This window comes from Biomphalaria glabrata, chromosome 2 (genome assembly GCF_947242115.1).
Source record: "Biomphalaria glabrata chromosome 2, xgBioGlab47.1, whole genome shotgun sequence".
Classification (NCBI taxonomy): Eukaryota; Metazoa; Mollusca; class Gastropoda; family Planorbidae; genus Biomphalaria; species Biomphalaria glabrata.
Window position 1 is genome coordinate 65,069,085 of NC_074712.1, and position 17,143 is coordinate 65,086,227.

The 17,143-nt window shown below is 33.7% G+C and overlaps 1 long non-coding RNA gene across 1 annotated transcript; it reads left to right on the forward strand.

The window, feature by feature from the left end:
• Positions 1-50: 50 nt before the first annotated feature.
• Positions 51-10,210, forward strand: LOC106066263 (uncharacterized). Its single transcript, XR_008776743.1, has 9 exons — positions 51-200; positions 479-621; positions 1,551-1,613; positions 1,765-1,831; positions 2,062-2,164; positions 2,270-2,393; positions 3,721-3,791; positions 3,988-4,110; positions 9,246-10,210. It is a non-coding gene; the product is annotated as an uncharacterized LOC106066263 (long non-coding RNA).
• Positions 10,211-17,143: the final 6,933 nt, after the last annotated feature.

Sequence of the window (17,143 nt, forward strand, 5' to 3'; positions counted from 1 at the left end):
TGTTCTGAATGTTCTACCATGATGTTCTGATAGAAGTACCTTAATGATTAGACTTTTCTATTCTAATGTTCTCAAAGTTCTACCATGATGTTTGCCACCTGGAAGAAGACATGCTTTCATTCTTGCTTTGGATGGACAGTTCAACAGCTAGAGCTCAAGTCAAGACTCAAGATCCTGATGTCATGTTAAAACATTTTAGAGTAAGATTATTTATCATTCAGCTTTGTTTAGATTTAGATTATATATCATAAACAAAACACAATTTTTTTTTTCATATTGTAGTTCAAGATTATGTCCTTTTTTTAATTACTTTTTTTTATATTCAGAGCAACATATTTCATGTTAAGATTACTCTTTAGCAAAATTGTACAGGTTTTTTACAGCACTAGAGAAGGTTTAATAAATATAAAGAAAGAAAGTGTCAGATGCTGATGCACAAATAGGAAAATAATTCTTTTGCTTATATTTTTTTTTTCAGTTAATAAACAGTTGTTGGACTATCAGGGCTAGTTAGATCTTCTCACAGAGCGAAGTTGAGATATTCACCCAGTTCATCACCGCCAAGAACTGCCAGAATGGCTTTTTAAGGCTAGAGCTCTTGTCCAATATCAGCACAAACATGTGAGTTTGCTATGGGACTTTTTCATTCAGTTTCCTTGTATGAATCTTTATTATTCTGGAGGAGAACCAAATTGTGAAAGTTGCATCTATAATTGTTCTGTATAGCTGTGTCTATAAACTAAAGACAGTTATCATCATTGAATTGTTTAGACGATTTTTTCAATGGTTAACCAGATAGTTGCTAATATAACAACATTCACACACGAAACACAGCGCTTTATGAATTTGACTTTTATGTACTTCTCGATGACGACAGCTGATCTTGTAACACTCCGACCGAAAGTGGGATAAAGGAATTTTTAAATCTTTCTGTTTTAGTCCTATTGGAAAGGAGATGACCACTTCGTTCAGATCTTATGTAACAGGGGTTTAATGGGTGCAGGTTGTCCTTATTTCTTCATTCCCAATTAAAAGTCAGTCTGTTTTTGAAACAAAAATAAAAATATTATTCTCATTTAAACATACAATTGTTGTTATCAAAGATCTTGTTCTTTTTCATCATTCCTAATTGAGTTTCCTTGATTTTAAATTATCAGTCAAAATTAGGTGCAATAATTGTATTGTTCCTGTTTGTTCATGAAATAATTGGGAGCTTATCCATATATCTTGTGTTAGGACTTGTCCCTGGTCCATGTATACCAACATCATATCATAGTCACAGTTTTAAAATGCTTGAAATAAAGTTCATCCAAAGACCGAAATAATAAATAACCAGACAATATTTAAATTTGGAAAGCCTCATAAGGAATTGTGTGGAATGAAATATCTTAATTGTAATATGAAAAAAATGTTCCAAAAAGGTTTGATGTCACTTAGATCCCATGGTACCAGAGCAGGTTTAATTAATGATTAGTTGTAGCTAAGTCTTCTTAATGTGGTTGTATTTGTTGGGGTATAATAGTAAAGATTTTTGTTTCTTATACATTCAGGTGTCATTAGCAAAAGGGGACTTTGTCAAGATTTTGGAAAATTCTGATGCTGAAAGATGGAAGGTAATTTTTGTAATTTTTTTCAGTATAAATCTAATTCATTAGCGATTAAGTATCAATATAGTCTTCTTATAAATATAACAGCCTAAGTGAAATCTTGGCCTAAATTGTTAATACTATCTCATCTTCTGTGTGTTTCATATCAAAATTTTAGATGGAATAGAAAGTGAAGTCCCTGCTATTGTGTTGGTCATTCCTTCCTGCTTCCAACAGATTGATAAGTAAGTGGATGAATGTTTATATGTTAGTGAAATTAAAACTAGTTGTAAAGTAGGTCAAGCTACAAACTGATTTTTATTTTCTATCCACAAACCTAAATGCTTTGTGAAGTAGCTCTAATAATCTCTTATTATTAAAGATTCACACTTTCATTGAAATACTGTCTATTGATTAGTATGCACTTTCAATGAAGTCATTTTCTAATCTTTTGTTTTGTCTTTGTTGATTTTAGATTAGGAGAACAAATCAAGGTCAATAGTTATATTGCTGCTGATAAATGGTCACATTTAATCCAGTTTTTAAGTGCTGCTATTTCCCAGACACAGTCCAAAGATGTAAGTACACAGTTGGAATAGGGAGTTATTTATCTATTAATCATCTTTTTTTTATTTCTGTATGTGGTAAAAGCTCATAAAATAGTATTTTGTTATTATTCATAGTTATGTTTTTCCTGCTGAAGATGATGAATGAGGCAGCAGACATCTTGAAAGGAGCTGTTTTTGAGTTACTTCAACAGTCTTTTCATTTTATTTAGGAAGAAGCTCATCAGTCACTTCAAACCAGGTACAATAAGCAATAATGTTTATACTGTAGATATTAAGAATTAGTGTTGCAAACAGAAAGAGATTAATTTTTTCCTTCTCATGATTAAACTATTCTTACCATAATAATAATAATGTTTATAATCTGTGAGGAAATGTGTTTTACATATGTTTAGTGTATTTTGGAGTGGGGGCAGGGCTAGGTGGGGAATGTGGTCATTGACAGAGCATGTCAAACACAGAGCAAAGAACCAAATCAATATGTGCTTGACATAACCCTGGGTGACATGCTTGCAAATGTCACTGATCAGAAAGACCTTTTTTTTTGTGATAGAGTTCATCTAATGATTATTTCACTTAGCACTGCATTGCTGCTAGGTGGAGTTGTCATATTAGAGTGCTACTGGTTCATGTCCTGGTCAGTGTTGTCATTTAGTTGGCTATATTTAATTCACCATGTTCTCTCATTAATAAAATATGGTCCCTAGTGCTGGCTTTATTATTAAGTAATATGTATGCATTGTTCATTATTTTAGCACTTAGCTTCATATTTGTATTTAGAACTAAAAGTAGCTCATAAAAGCCCAAGGGCAATACAACAATTTTAACATCACAAAAGTGAGACTTCTAGATTATATTAAAGAAGAGACAAAAGCGAAAATCGGCTTGAGTAAATTCAGTTAATTTCAGTTTATTTTTTCATTTCATTGTGAAGTAATTTTTCTTGTTAGTTTATATTGAGCCTTTCTAAAAGTATCGTTTGTGCTTATTTGTTATAGGATTCAAGTTTATGATATATAACTGTTCAATTGTTTTAAGTGGATTTGTGTCTATTCTATACTAGTTCATAGATTCTCTGCTATGAGAACCTCTATATTTAATATATACTATAAAAAAAACTTTAAAATCATGTTTTGAAAATAGGTTTGTGTGTAGGAAAAAAACTGTTTGCATACTACATAAAGAAAAATTTGGTTTCAAAGGCAAAATTAGTTTATTAGGAATGCAGTATAGAATCTTGAATCAATTCTTTAATTGTGGTCTTAGTTTTTGAGATCTTAAATAACAGACAGCACAAAACAAATTATTGAATTAGTTCATATTTCCTAATTTAAAGCTAAAGTATGCAAGAACTTTTTATTTTTAAATGCCATGGGTGCATGGAACAGCTTGCACTAATTTGAAAATGTGTTATGAATGCAGTTTAAATCAGTAATGAACAACTATATTTCCATGTACATATGTTTTTTTTAAAGAATTATTTGAAAAATAAAAATTAAGTTGTTACCAAGTCCATATATCCAAAATTAATGTGACTTGATCTCTAACACAAATTTGTTCTTATTTAGGTGATGATGGAGTCATAAACAGTAGGATACAGAGGTGGAACAAAACTGGAGCTTTAGTTTGTTTGTTTGTAGTAAGTCATTTTTCTTTTTTTGAAGTCATTTCGTTGCGACAAATCAACTAATTTGTTTGAATTTTTTTTTTTTAAGAAAAAGTTTTTGAGTTTTGTCAACACAAGTCAGTTACTTTAAAGCTGTAATTCTCTCTACTGTACAACAGTATTTCTGGATTAAGACATGTAATAAAATTTTGGGTTATTTCTTGTCTAGGAACTTGGCATCTACTCCAGACATTATTCTGAAGAACACTCAAGTAAAAGAAAAGAAGAAATGTTAAAGGTTAAGGACTTGGGCTCCAATCATACTTACACTTCAAAAGCTTTAATTTGAAAGGTCAGTACTTAGTGATGGGAACTAAACTAAATTTAAAAAGTTAAACTAAAACTAAGTTTCAACTAACAAAAAGTAGTTAAACTAAAAGTTTATCATGAATTTCAAAATGTAGTTAAACTAAACTAAAGATTAATCATACCATACAAAACTTTTTATAACTTTGGGGGGAGGGGGAATCTAGACCTATCTATAATCATTCGACTCTATGCCTGCGGCTTGAACTAATTCTTTTTACATTGTAGAGCATAATAAAATCAGTATTAAGGAAGATGTTTCTTACATAAACGTTAATGCACAATAAAATTAAAAAAAAAAAAAAGATGTCTAAATAAATATGTGCGCTTGTATATTTGCCTTGAATTAAAACCTTTACCTGGTACTTTTACAAAAAAAATTATATTAACTTATTATTATACCGGTAAAGTTTAAAATCTCATTAAATAACAGATTTAGAATTTCAGATTTAGATCTAGTAACGAAAGATATAGAAACAAAATTTTGGAGTGTTATTTTCTTGTCTGACCACTCACAAACACTATTGCATAACCGTTAAAAGTGTGCATAGAAAAAACCACGGGGTGGTCTTATCACTATGGGCCGCACACTGCAGTACACTAGGCCTACATGTGTCTATGTCTATCTGATCAGGTTGTTAAAATCACTGTTTACTTTTTGGGCAGGAAGGGTGTGTACAAATTTCAGTGTAAAGATAGATCTACGAACATGCTTGACTAAACATGGGCCAGTGTGTTATTTTCTTGTTTGACCACTCAACATTAAGCAAACACAATTGCATAACGTGCAATGAAAAAAAAAACGCAGGCTGGTCCTGTAGTATCATTGACTACACATGTACAGTACACTAGGCCTACAGTCTATTTACTTTTTGGTCTGGGAGGGTATGGATAAGGATGTTTTTTTTTCTAGAGTTCATTATGCTAATGCTTTTAGATCTATAATTTGTCAATTTAGACATAGATCTCAATAATAAGTCTTAAGACTAGAATCTATTTTATGTCTCTGCTTCATCAAAGGTTTAAGCTATAAAAAGGTTGTACTTGATGTTCCTGCAGTTAATAAATTATTGTATGCAGAAAATGAATTGACTAAAACTACTAAATATTGACCTAACTTGCTAATCAGATTCCCACTATAAACAGAAATTAAACACCAGAAAATGATTTTAGAAAAAACTCGGAACAACTCTATTCATAATATTGCATAAAAGCTTTTGGTAAACAAATGTTTAGCAACATTTAATACTACTGCTAGTTTCAAGTGCAGATATTGACTCACGGGTAACTTCTACTTTACCCTCTTCAAATGCAGACTGACAAAATAGTTGTTAACTGCATCACTCTTTGATAATCAAATGTTGTTGATATCACAAGACCAGAAAACTGGGATGTGCTTTTCAACCGCTACTACATGTTGAAAAGTTTTACAAATTTTAATTAAACATTTTAGTTTGTAACTAAAAAAAAACTATGCTTTTAACTAAACTATTTTTTTCTAGTTAAACTTTGGCCTTAATTAATTTGTTTTAGTTAAACTAAAAGTTTCTAACTTTTTAATTAACTTTTGCACAGTGATATATAATGTCTATTTAGATTTAAGTAGTTCAAGATATAGATAGATCTAGATCTAATGAGACTAATAAAAGTCCGACTACAAGTCTAGATTTATCTAGAGTTCTAATCTAGATTCTTGATCAAGAAAATATCATCTAATGAGTGATTTATAGTAGATAAATCTTTACTAGGAATTACTAGTGTCTAGAAAATCTAGGTTTAGTCCTAGATTTTAGTGATAATGAATGATACATTATTTAAAGAATATAATAAATATAATTAATTCTACATTATTTTAAAAAATTCAGCAACATCTTTTTAAAGTCGCTGCAACAGGCCAGTTAAAAAAACGCTGGTGGACAAAATTTCCTAAAATGTTTTCAAAGTCTGTTCCCATCACTGATTGAAGTTAATGTTAAACTATTGGTAGAGTTAGTGAGACAAAAAATTCAAGTTAAAAAATGGAGGCATGTGTTTGTGCGTGCTAAATAAAAACTTGAATGTAATAGCCACTAACTATCAGAAAAAAAAATTTATTCTTCTTCTTGAAACTGTCAGTTAGAGTTGAGCCTTCGGCTATTTGGAACTCTAGGCCAGCAAAAGTGAACAAGAGCTCTCTCTCACTGGCCTGAATGAGAACAGTGTACACTGTTCTGTCTGGCGGGTGGGTCAGACTCACGGCAAGAGGCCGCGTACACTAAGACACCCCCTCCCCCCCACCCCCATTTTCCTTTTCTATACCAGGCTAACCATGCGGGACACGCCATTTATGTAACAGCCCCTTGAGGAACAGCGCCTGGATTGTGACAAGGTTGTGGGAGCTTTTTTACAACTCTGCGCAATGCAAGAGGATGCTCTCACACCCCCTTAGGCACCCCCACGGGAGTCTTGTTTTGCTACCCTTTAACCTCGTTTCCTCCTACGATCGCTTCCACCCGGGCACCACTATGAGGCAAGGTATCATGCCCGGGAAAAAAATTTCTATCAAATGATGATTAATTTATATGTCAAGATAAATGTCAAGATTTTTTAACCACTTATTAATCTGCGTGTCATGTGTTTATCACAAATACCAACTATCTTTATTTTCCAACAAAGGAACCAAGGCCTTCTGAAAATCCTATTTTGAAAATTGTTTTATTTGGATTCATGTCAAAATATTTAAAAGATCCATTTTGTATAATTTAAATAATAATTGTGAAATTCAACTTGATATAGCCTAGATTTTAGTCCTACTCATAATATTCTGTATGTATAAATGATTATTTTTTCAATGAGGTTTATAGGCATATTAGTCAAATATTGGATATGTAGCATTAAACAATATAAAATTTGTTTATAGTAGGGGTGCACTGGATAGTACTTTTTTATATCCGGCCGGAGCCGAATACCTAAGTGTCTTGTAAATAGCTTGTATTGCTGAGCATTTTACGAAACTGTTAATAACATACCTATATTTGTTTGTTTTTTTCTCCTTTTATATACCTTATTGTTTTAAACTCTGTTACTGATTGATTTATAAAAGATTAACAGTATAAACAAAAATTAATCTGTGTAGCATGAGCGTGTCTGTATGTATGTACAAGGCCACCAACTATAAAGGCTGTGTGTTGGAGGGTCAATGTAAAATATGTTAGTAAATATTTAACTAGTTACTAATGTAAATCTCTCATCTGGCTTGTATGGTGGTTGGATGTATGTGTTCAAGAATTTCTGACCAACAACTTGTAATTTTAAGTCCAAAGACTGCTTCTGGATTCAAGGGCATAATACTGATAGCTGTTAGTTAATAGTTGGAATCTGAAGCGTTGTAGGTCATATATTTATTAATCCATTTGCGGCAAACGATATTTTATTAACAGCAGGAACATCTATTATACCTACTCATAGCCAGAGCCTTAAATGTTGCGAAACATAGATTTAATTGTAGTCTGTAGGCCTTTTATTGATATCTATGTTTAGATCTACTGTTATATAGATCTAAGAGAATTAGGAAAACCAAAAAAAACAAAAACATATTTGTTTTATTTTATTGTGCAACGAACGTTTGTTCAGCGCCCTAAATGACATTTCTCTCCAAGTAAACAAACTTAGTCTCATCATCTAGTTACCTCTAGACAGTGTCAATATTTCTCAACAATCTGCGTTAATCCATTCTGGCTTAAGAATGGTCAATGTCAATCAATACATTGTCATGGATTAAACAAATAAGAAGTTGAGCATGTTGAGTCTCTTGAGCCCTCCCTTAAAAGATACCCCTGGTCAGTGTCTGTTTGGCTTGTAGTCCAGCCTCCTAATTGAGACTTAAAGTAAACAAACTTATTGTCCCGGCCAAAAGTATAAAAGGTGTGGCATGTGGTCCAGACCCTTGATTGACAACCTATCTCATAATAAACAAACTCATACCAGATTAACCTTATAAAGATTTGGCTTGTAGTCCCGCCCCTAATAAAAATTCTTCTCCAAGTAAACAAACTCAGTTCCCTCATAAGATGTGACCTCTGGAAAGTGTCAACACGTTGACATCTGGCTTGATGTGGTAAGCTGCCTATCTGTGAACTCAATGTTATGGACTATACAAACAAAAAGAGGTGGGGGTTGCTCATCTCTACCTCTGGAGATATACCCGCACATCTAGACAGATTATCAGCGTGGCGTAGTTAAGGAATATTACATGTTTACTAGACCACTCAAAAGTCAAGACAAGCTTTTAAAATGTGCATGACATCGTTGCTATGTATGTAATCGAATTTATAATGTAAAGTCTTATTTCTATTTAGATTAACACGCCTTGTCTTTGTACTAAAAAAATATTTGGTGCATATTCATAGTTTTTAGTTTTAAAAACAGATTTTTTTATTTGAAACAAAAAAGTTAATGTATTTCAGAACTGACATTATTGAATCATGTCCACTTTATGAGTATTGGTTTATTTTTATTAACATGGAGATTTAGTTTAAACTTCTTGTTGGACATCGTTTATCAGCATCGACTACCTTTATATTGTTTGCCTTTCGCCTGTGTTGTTTCGATATTTAAGTGTTACCTCCGTTTGGCGTATCTGGAAAACACTTAGCACGGAGGCGCATAACAATATTCATAGAAATACAGGTGTAGCTTTTACTATCCGGTAGTGATATCCAACCGGAGCCGGATAGTGAAAAAGTGCAGAATATTCAGCAGAAGCCAGAGCCGGAGCAACTATCCGGTGCACCCCTAGTTTATAGGCATATACATCAAATAATATTCTATCTGCATGATGACTGGGTTAAGTTTAGGGATTTGGTTAGGTGAACCCCATGACAAAAGTCAAGGAACAGATGATATATAATATATACAGTTAAGCATTCTGTATTTAAAAGATCTCTAGCATAAAAAGTTACTCACTAAAACAACTTAAATTTCCTTACTAAGTCATTGCAGTGTGTTAAATTAGTCTTTCTGATTTCATGATTAGCCATGTAAGCTGTCCATTTCACACACTAGAAAATGATTTTTTAAATATATTTAGTTACTTAACTTTATTTTTGATATTAATACAATAAACATTCTTTTATTTTACAGGTCTTATATTTTTGTGGAAATAAATTTTACTAGTGGAGTTTTTGTAGCTGCAAGAGTGGATCAAGGTGGATGTGATATCTATTTATAAACATGTATACCAGTATATTGTAATCAGTGATTTTCATTTTTTGGTAACAGTTTGTTTCCATTTAGATTGCAGTCTTTCTTATGTGAAAACAAGATGTCTGCATAATCTTAGAGGACATTTTTAAACTCATTTAAATTTATTAGATGAAATATTTATAAAACATACAATGTAAATTGTTTTGTAAAATGATTATACATTTGAGTTCATAAAAATGTGTAATTTTTTAATGGCATCATGTTTCTGCTTATCTGTATCTGATACTGATGATGTGTTTTCTAAATCTATTACTGCTTCACCATTGAGGAAAAACTGCACATGTTTAAACCCATATCTGAAGTAACTTTCCAGAAAAAAAAAGATGTATGTTGGACAGTGTCCAAAATTTCAAATCATTTCCTTCAAAATGTTATCAATTTCCTCCATAACTTCATAACATTATTGAATTTTTTTCCTTCAGAACACAATTGTAAATTATCTTTTTTTTTTTTTTTTTTTTTGTTAAACCACAATGAGAGTCTAATAACTAATAGTCTAGCAAACAATTACTTATAATTTGCCTTATTATTATACAATATTAAGATTTACTTCTGCAGGGATGAAAAACTTTTTTTAAAATACAATAGACATGTATAATAATAAAGTACATTCACACCTGACTCACTCATAATTTACATGTGAAAAGTTTATATCAGATTGTTTCTATTTAATGATTTGATTGCCATCAGTGTCTTGTATCTCTTTTGTGATGGTAAAGTCACAAAATGTAGGAAACCCCACTGTGTTTGGTCCAGTATGTGGGTTATTATATGTAAGTCTATTGTATTTTCTATATTATTTTACAAATGTAAAAAAAATAAAAAGAAATTGTTACACTGTTGATATTTTTAAACTAACATTTTTATTTATTTATGCTTACATATCTGTTGTGTTTTAGTTTGTTCATAAATATAGATTCTTAAATTAAATTGTTTGTTTCCGCACTTATAAACCATGATCATCTGTAAGCCTATCTTGACTTTTTTTTTTTTTTTAAAGTTCCAGAAAACATTTATATTTTTTTTCTTGAAACCACTCTATGGAAGCCTCAATTTTAATTATATTAACTTTCATCATAAACATTGGATAGCTGCCTGGTTGTAATGTAGCGGTTTGCTACCATCTCAAGAAGAGCTTTTCCATGAAACATGCCTTTCCAAAACACTCACTATTCTTAAAGATAACCTTCACCCATTAAACCACTGTTACATAAGATCTGAATGAAGTGGTTGTCTCCTTTCCATTAGAACTAAAACAGAAAGATTTTAAAACTCCTTCATCTCACTGTCGGTCAGAGTGTTACAAGATCATCTATCATCATCGAGAAGTTCATAGAAGTCTAATTCATAAAGCGCTGGTTGTGAGTGTGTCTGTGTTTTGTGTGTGAATGTTGTTCGTATTTGCATCTATAATGTTATTGTTACAGTAGTTGTGCTGAGGTTGTCAATTGTTGTCAAACTGAATATCCATTTTCTGGACTGTCGATCAGAATTCTCAATGGTCCAGAGTTCATACTCTGGCAGTCTGCCCAATGACATCCCCGTCATCTTGCAGGAGGTTTGTACGTGGAATTATGTTATCCTGAAGGTACATCTGAAACATGTAAAGCAAACATTTCTTTAGTCTGGCACACAACTTGCACAAGCTTGGACATATGTCGAATACCAGAATAGTTTACTCTAAAGAAAAGTGTAAATATTTGAAATCCATAAATCTATATATGAAAGTCAAAACATGGACTCGCTCTTCTGTGATTCTCCTATTTAAAGATAATTTAAAATTTTACCCAGTTTTTCATTACCTCTTCCTTGGAATAAGTGATCACTTTTTGCAATCCATTTCTTTACTAGAACTGATTTGGTACTCTTTCCTAAATGTTTTTTTTTTTATTTCTGCACATAAATTTGTAAAATGTAAAATGCAACTTTTTATTCAACACAATATTTTTATTTTTTAACAAAACTGAATATCACACTATAGCTTTTAGCCTTTATATGAGCCAATGCATGGACTAGATTGAGAATGGTAATGCCTTTTGGCAATGGTGAGTGACTACAAATTGAAAGATGTGGTAATGAACTTAAAACAGTTTACAGCCATTAAAAGAACAATAAATACAATAATATTTTTAATTACAATTTGACTAAGCCAAACTTAAAATACACTCAAAAGTACATTCAGCTTAATGTCCATGTTAACATTTCGGAGAAAAACAAATCTGTTTCATTATGTTATTAGTAGAGTTGGATCATGAGTTCTCCGTAATGAAGAACATCCTGTTAAAGGGAAAGAATCAAACTAAGGATCTATAGTAATAAGGCTTGTCTTCCAGTCCGAAGATTGATGAGGAATACAGTATTTCCTGTTGCTACGCAGCACCAGCTATGACCTATATATTTTGCCACTTGCAGCACAGCATTACCATTGTTCATCTATTGTGGTTAACAAAATGCTTCTCATTCATGATCAAAGATGTCTACAAAACATCATCATGTACCGGTTAACAAAATGCTTCTCATTCGTGATCAAAGATGTCTATAAAACATCATCGTCATGTACGAATCCCTCTTAGTTCACACACACATAAAATCTCAATGTGTTCGCAAAGTTTAAGTATATTCTCATTTTGAATGTAGCCTTCACTAATATGGATGCAAAAGGCGAGTTTATCTGGATCATTAAATTAGTCATGGCCTACGGAAGCATATACCTTATTAAATTAGCTCTATTCTACGTTTCTTGTTGCAGCTGTTGTCCTTCTTTCACAGCAAGACAATTCCGACTACAAGAAATCGATTTTAAGCTACGTTTTCCCAGTCCGATATTAGTTCCACATTCTTGGATAGAAATCTTGAGTGTAATTTCATAGCGTTTTTAATGATCCCCTTGTGTCTTCCTCTGCAGTCAATCGGCCATACGCTTAAGGCAATCCTTTTATTTTGGGTGAGCAGAAAGGTCGGCCTAACATATGTTCAGCCCCCCCCCCCCCTCTCCAATCCCAAGAAACCATTTTAAGATCAACTTAGAGCCAGCAAGCTTTAATTGACATAGAAAACACCTGGCAGAAGCGACTTCAGAACGAGACTTCGAGACTTGTTACAAAGGCTGCGAGATACACTATTGAGACAAAATATATTATATTATACAGTCGATACTTCAAAAAAAGAAGATGATTACGTCCTATGCGTCATGCATATTAAACAATGACCTAAAATTCTTCTAAGCCACGTACTGGTTTTTCCTGGCTAGCTCAGGCAACCCATTCCAAGCACTAATAGCACTAGGAAAGAAGGAGCATTTGTACTCATTTGTCCTAGCATACGGAACGAAGAATGTGCCTTTATCTTTGTTTCTTTTTGAGTATTTTATTAAATTTTGTATTTGAAAATTATGGATAAAAAGTGTTTTATGTATAATTGCTACTTTACTTTTGAGTCTTCTATCCTGAAGATTAATGAGGAATGCAGTATTTCCCGTAGCTACGCCTCCTCAGCTGCGACCTACATGTTTTGCCACATCTAGCGCAGGCGTAAACATTGTCCGCCGCTGGTCTAATTTAGATTTTCATTTCGCTGTCTACAACAGTCCTCGGCAGCAGATTTTCTTATGGTCTCACATGTGTATCCCGAGGCCTTTGTAAGTGACCTCCACCTGTCTCGTTCTGAAGCCGCCTCCAACCAGATGCCAGTAGGCGACTTTTAGAGGTATCCTATCGACTCTGTTGCGGCTAGTAATTAGTTGGTTATTTATCTAAAATACTGTATTGCCTCTAATATATTAGGCTATCAATTAAGTCTAATATTTAAGTTCAACACTGATGTTTAAGATGCAACTCAATTTTATTGACATGAAAACAAGAAGATGAAAAAAACAACACACTAACAGGAGACTGTAATACACAATTATAGGCCTAACATACTTGAGAAAAACACGTCAACACACTAATAAGGCTTGTCCTCGAAGATTAGTGAGGAATGCAATATTCCCCATGGATGCGCTGTGACCTACATACCCTGTCACACACAGGGCAAGAATAACCATTGTCCTCAGGTGGTCGAATTAGATTTTCTTTTCGCCGTCTGCGTCTGTCCTCGGCAGCAGATTTTCTTTTGGTCTTAAATGTGTATGCCGCGGCCTTTGTAAGTGACCTCCAGCTGTCTCGATCTGTTCGAACGTGAAAACACTGAACAGTAGAATAAGGGAGACTACAAGAAAACAAACACACAGCATACACAAATACACATATAAATGTAACAGCCTCCTTTATAACAATAATAATGTTATATTATTACAAGCAGGGGCGGACTGGCTATATGGACATTTGGGGAAATGCCCGGTGGGCCGGTACTCAAAGGGGCCTAAAGCATGCATATCAAACACGGCGTTCGGCAACACTTTGCATGCGGCCCGCTTGGCCAGCTCAAAAATTAACAAAATAATATTAGACTATTACACTGGGAAATAAGAGATAACAAGTTACTTGAATTGAAACAAGTATTTGTTAAGCTGAACAACGAGAATGAGTCTGCAGTGAAAGCAAGCTACATTTTGTCAAACTTAATTGCAAGCCATAGCAAATCATTAGTGAATGTGAGTTTATGAAGGAATGTGTCGTTAAAGCTGAGATTTTTTGCACTGCGTGAAGAAAATGTATTGTTTATGAACATGTTGAACATTTCCAAACTTACGAATGGATTCAGGATTTTTGCATTTATAGTTGATCTCAATGGTCACCTGCAAGACTTGAATTTGAAACTTCAAAGTAAAGACAAAATTGTCACTACTGCGTGTGATCATGTCAAGTGCTTTCAAACAAAATTACGACTATGGATAAATCAAATATGAATAAAAAATCTTGTTTACGTCTCAACGTGCCAGGAACTAAAAAGATTAAATACGGCTACAACATTAGGTAAATATGTCCTACACCTGGAATCATTAGTAGATGCTTTTCAATGACCGTTTTCTTGACTTCGTTTCATACGAGCAAGAATTTTCGTTGTTAGTATCTCCATTTTTATTTGCTTCTGAAAATGCTGCTATAATGTGCAACTAGAGCTGATGGAAAAGCAGTCTGGATCTTTGTTGAAAGCGAAGTAGATAGAAGTGGCTGTGCCAAAATTTTTACAGTTATTTACCTGTAAAGAAAGTTAAATTGCGGAAATTTACAGCCCGAATTCTTGCTATGTTTGGAAGCACTGATCTCTGTGAGCAGTTCTTTTCCTTAATGAAAGCTACAAAAACACCTTCCCGTTCGAGATTATCTGATCAAAATTTGTCATCAGTGATGAAAGTGTCAGTGGCAAACAAGCTTCAATCAGACATTTATAAACTTAATGTATCCCAGAAAGAATGTTAAGCATCAGGACAAAGAAAATAACGCGTAATCATAGTAATTTATAATTACCAAATAGTAGGCTACTACAAATTTAGCTAACTATGGGACAGGTATGCTATTAAATAATGTATTCTATTGTATTGTTTATCATCATCACTATTTTGAGTTCCTCATGGAACATAGGGCCTCGACAAAAACACGCCACTCTCCACGGTCTCTTGCTAGTTTTTTTATGGTTTCCCAACTCTTCCCGGTCTTCTCTACTTCTTCAAGTACACTGATGCGCCATGTTCTTTTTTGGTCTTCCTCTGCGTCTTGTTCCCTGGTGGTTCCACTCTAAGGCCTTCCTAGCGCTGTTGCTGGTATCTTTTCTAAGGGTCTGACCAATCCATCTCCACTTCCTCTCTATTGTTTATAATTACATAAAACTAGTAGGCTGTTTTGCAACTGATTTTTGGCTGCGGCCCCTCAGGTCATAGTAAGTTTTTTATGTGGCCCATACTTAATGAGTTTGACATGCCTGGCGTAAATGGTCTCATGGATGCCACTATGGCACGCATAAAATTTTTAAAGGTTTTATAATATTCTCTTATATAAGGGGCTATATGAGCGTCAAGTTAAATACATCTTTTACAGACTACAGTGTAATACTCATTTAATCTCACACATGTTCAAAAATAATGTAGGCTAATATACCTACATACGTAGACAGTGCTATTAGTAGGCTTCATTCTTTAGGACGATTCAAAAGCAACATAAGTCCTATATTTCTTTTAAAGATGTAGAGTATTATAGAGCATGCATACATTTATCAATACGTCATTAAAAAAACCCAATGATTTTGAGAACAGATAGGCATATAATTGGAGACCCATCAAATGATATACAATTTACGAAATGTACTGTTTAGAAATGCCTGGACCGATTTTGACATCCAATCCGCCCTTGATTACAAGTACAAGTTCTTCTTCCCTAGTGCCATTAGAGTCTGGAATGGGTTGCCTGGATCAGCCAGGAACACCAACTTAGAGTTTAAGCCCCTTATTAACATGCATGACTAGATTGACACATTAAACGCATTTGACGTAATTAGCATGTCTTCTTGAAGACGTGTCTGTAATTTAAAAGATAAGATTAGCCTATAATAAAGTCACCACACTCAACCATTCCCTGGCCACTGCCAACAAAAGGTAGATAAGGACAAGGACGCCGCAGATTTTACCGTAAGTAGATCTAGATCTAGACGACTGGACAGATATCTAGATATATTAGAATTAGATTGTTGAATCTTCTTATCTTATAAAATACAGAGTCCCCAGACGTTACTTTGAAAAAAAGAAGATTATTATGTCCTACGCGTCATGCATCTAGTCATGCAATGACTTAAATTTTGCCAAGTTGAATCTTATCATTTTTATTTTACACCATGTGGCATGTCATAATTATAATCAGATTACCAGTCATCATAACAATAACATGTTATGAATTATACTAGACTCTAGATCTGTATAAATCTAATGTACATCTTTGTCCAAACCTAATTAAATTAACTAATTTGGTAATGTGCAGTCCAAGACTCATTTTCTCTCTAATATATGTAGATCTATGTGTCATGCTAAATGTACCCAAGTCCTGGGCAATACCATTTAAATTTAAAATGATATATTATAATGACACATACAACGACAAAATAAGATTCAGAATGCCACTTTACCGACATAGAACATGTTTAATTACATTATTTGCACTATAATACAGAAAAATAGTTAGAGTCCACACTTAGACTATATATATCCAAAAAAGTCCAACTGTCCTGGACTAGGAACAAAAAACACACTCGGAGATATGCGCTGTCTGGGTGCAGCAGATACTTCAGGTTACTGTACTCAGAGATATGCGTTGTCTGGGTGCAGCAGATACTTCAGGTTACTGTACTCAGAGATATGCGCTGTCTGGGTGCAGCAGATACTTCAGGTTACTGTACTCAGATATGCGCTGTCTGGGTGCAGCAGATACTTCAGGTTACTGTACTCAGAGATATACGCTGTCTGGGTGCAGCAGATACTTCAGGTTACTGTACTTAGAGATATATGCGTTGTCTGGGTGCAGCAGATACTTCAGGTTACTGTACTCAGAGATATGCGTTGTCTGGGTGCAGCAGACTTGGACTTTGCTGATGATGTTGCACTACTCGGGGCTACAAATAAATGCATTCAAGAAATGACGGAGAGCCTAGACAGAGAGGCACCCAAAATTGGCCTCCGCATAAACTTGGATAAGACTAAAATTATGCGAGTTGGATATAAGGCAAAGGGTGTCCCCGTCAGACTTGGCGAGTCAAAGCTTGAAGAGCTGGACAAGTTCACGTACCTTGGCAGCATCATAACAAATGATGGAGATGCTTACCATGATGTAGCATGTCGAATAGGAAAGGCA